We start from the raw sequence: 2,867 nt of genomic DNA, 5'->3' as shown, positions 1-2,867 counted from the left end.
AAGAAGAACCAGAGAGTTTAAGCAGAACAATTTTGAGCCCTTTACAATGACAAAAACTATAGACTCTTTGACTCTTAAGATTAGATTCTCTTTCAACAAGTGAGGTAATTTCCACTTTGCTCTGCAAGAATAAATAAAGCAGTCACCATTCTGTCAGTTTTCTAGCTTAGAGTTCTTTCAGGTGATTTTATATCCAGCGGTGTGTCTGTACCTGCAAACCTTTCCAACATACCTGCATAGGAGCACTGGAAAATTCTGAAACAGTCTGTGTACTATAAAAATCAGAACATTTGTACATAGCTTTTCAACATGGGATGGAACAGAATTTCAGGACTCCTTCAAAGCATGCTTTTATAAGAGAAGTTTGGAGAAAGAAGTCCCTTTTCAAAAGGTGCTGTCTTTCCACGAGGCTTGCTCTCTCCTGGCTCCAGCTGCTGACTGGCCCTTTTACCCCTCTATGTGTGTATGGGCTTCCCATGCTTCTGCCCCTTTGCTTTTTCCAGATATAAAAGTCAAACACTCCTACTGCAGTTCCTTTTCTCTGAAAACACTTGACCGGCGAGTTCCACTAACACTGTTTTCAAGTTGTGGAAAATGGAGGCACAGAAGAGAGATATGATGTCTTTAGAGTTATTTATGGTGTGGAGGGAAGGAGAGCTACCTTAGAAAATGCTCCCATAGAAATCAGATAGAAATGCTTTTATGCCACTTAGTGCTTGTAAAGAACCACTAGAAGGGGCAAGCATGGAGGGAGCTGAGGATGAATTTGACAAATACTACAGAATATCAGGTTTTGCTTTTTCCTTCTGCAAATTGTTTTTCAGAAAATAAGGAGTTTCCTTGTACCTATATAGTAAATTTCAAATTTCTGTTGAACACCTACTATAGGCTACACAACGCTCTGGACAAGGGATCAGCAAACTTTTTCTGTAAAGGGCCAGGAAGTAGATGTTTTAGGCTTTGCAAGTCATATAGTCTCTGTCATAACTGTTCAACTCTGCTGTGACAGAGCAAAAGCAGTCACAGACAATATGCAAATAAATAAGCCTGCTGGTGTTCCAACGAAACTGTTTATAAAACTTGTTGTTCACAGGTTTGGTCCATAGGCCATATTTGCTGATATCTGTTCTAGGCACTGGGGATATAGTAGTTCAGAAAACAATATCCTTGCTTTCAAAGAATCTACATTCTGATGTAAGTTCTACTTTAAAATCTGAATCTTTACAAATGGGTATTTGTGATTTGGAATAAGCATTCAGCTACAGCATTATGTGTGTGTGTGTGTGTGTGTGTGTGTGTGTGTGTTGTATGTATGTTAGTTGCTCAGTTGTGTCCAGCTCTTTGGGACACCATGGGCTATAGCCCACCAGACTCCTCTGTCCATGGAAGTCCAAGAATACTGGAGTGGGTAGCCATTCCCTTCTCCAGGGGATCTTCCCAATCCAGTGATTGAACCCAAGTCTTCTGCATTGCAGGCAGATTCTTTATCATCTGAGCCATCAGGGAAGCCCATACATGGGTTCAAAACAGGTATAGAGGGGAGTGAAGATGGCATGCCCTAGAAATGTGTGTGAAGTGACCCAAAAAGTCGCTCTTAAAAGATGTCAAACATGCTTGTGATGAATTTTATCAAAATTATTTCATTTATATGAGATTGGTAAAGAAGAAATACTTGATTGATAAATTGGAATTTTTAGATTGATTCTGTAGATATAATTTAAATATATATGTGAATGAAATTAAAACACTAGCTTTCTTTAAGTAGAAATTTGACAAATTAACATTCTTGAAATTATATATTCAAGTTGGCTAAAATACTTTTTGGGGACCCTCTCTTTGGAGTAATGGGAGATACCTTCTATTTCATCTCCGTAGCTATCATTTTCTTCTCATTCCTTTTTTTGTTTAGTTTTTTCATAGTCATAAACTTAACTTTGCAATCCAGCTAAACTTGGAGGGGGATAAGGAAAATATGGAGCCCAAAGAACAGCAGTGGGAGTACAAAAATTATAAAAGTTATTTCAAGAAGATGTGGATGATGGGATGCTCTCCTGAGCTACAGAGGAAATGGTCTGGTGGTTAAATACAAGTCAGATTTATTAGATTTGTCCACAGTCAGAAATTTTGATCTTCTTGCTGGTCTTGCCATTCTTGAACTGCAGCACTCTGTGGCTTCTACAGTATTCATGCCCTCTTTCGCCTTGCCAAAGACCACATACTTGCCATCCAAACACTCAGTGTTGGCATACTGTAGACGAAAAACTGGGAACCATTTATGTTGGCTCCAGCATTGATCATGGACAAGGTGCTAGGACCTGTGTGCTACAGGATGAAATTCTTGTCATCAAATTTCTTTCCAAAGATGGACTAGCCATCAGAGCCATTATGGTTTGTGAAGTCACCATCCTGCACATATATAAATCCTGGAATTATTCTGTGGAAGCAGAAAACTTTATGTCAGATCTTTCCTCCCTAGTTCTCAGAGTTCAGAAGTTTTCTGCTGTCTTTGGAGCTTTGTCTATAAACAGCTTGAGAGAGAAGTGACCCAAGGGCTTGTTGGCAATGTCCAAGACCAGGTGGGGTTGACCATGGTTGGGCAGTGGGCGAGACTCCAGGCAGCTGCATCTGCGAGGTCCTCCTTGCATTTCTTGATCCAGCTTTCTCCCTGCTTCTACTCTTTCTCTCACACCCTCCACAGTTCACTCCCTACAAACCTGTCAAAGTGGTTATTTTAATATAGAAATCAGATCATGTGGCTTTCCTGCTTAGGACCCTCATATGGCTTCCTCCTACATTTGAAATACTATCCGAAGTCCTTCTCATGACTTTGGCACTCATCTGGCACTCACCTCTCTCTCCCGCTGGTT

General features: G+C 40.3%; 1 pseudogene; it reads right to left on the bottom strand.

The window, feature by feature from the left end:
- Positions 1-1,864: 1,864 nt before the first annotated feature.
- On the bottom strand, positions 1,865-2,590 carry LOC133255427 (peptidyl-prolyl cis-trans isomerase A-like; annotated as a pseudogene).
- Between the last annotated feature and the right edge of the window lie 277 nt (positions 2,591-2,867).

Source organism: Bos javanicus, chromosome 10, assembly GCF_032452875.1.
Source record: "Bos javanicus breed banteng chromosome 10, ARS-OSU_banteng_1.0, whole genome shotgun sequence".
Taxonomy (NCBI): Eukaryota; Metazoa; Chordata; class Mammalia; order Artiodactyla; family Bovidae; genus Bos; species Bos javanicus.
Note: the sequence above shows the minus strand (reverse complement) of the source record. Positions and strands in the feature narration are given on the sequence as shown.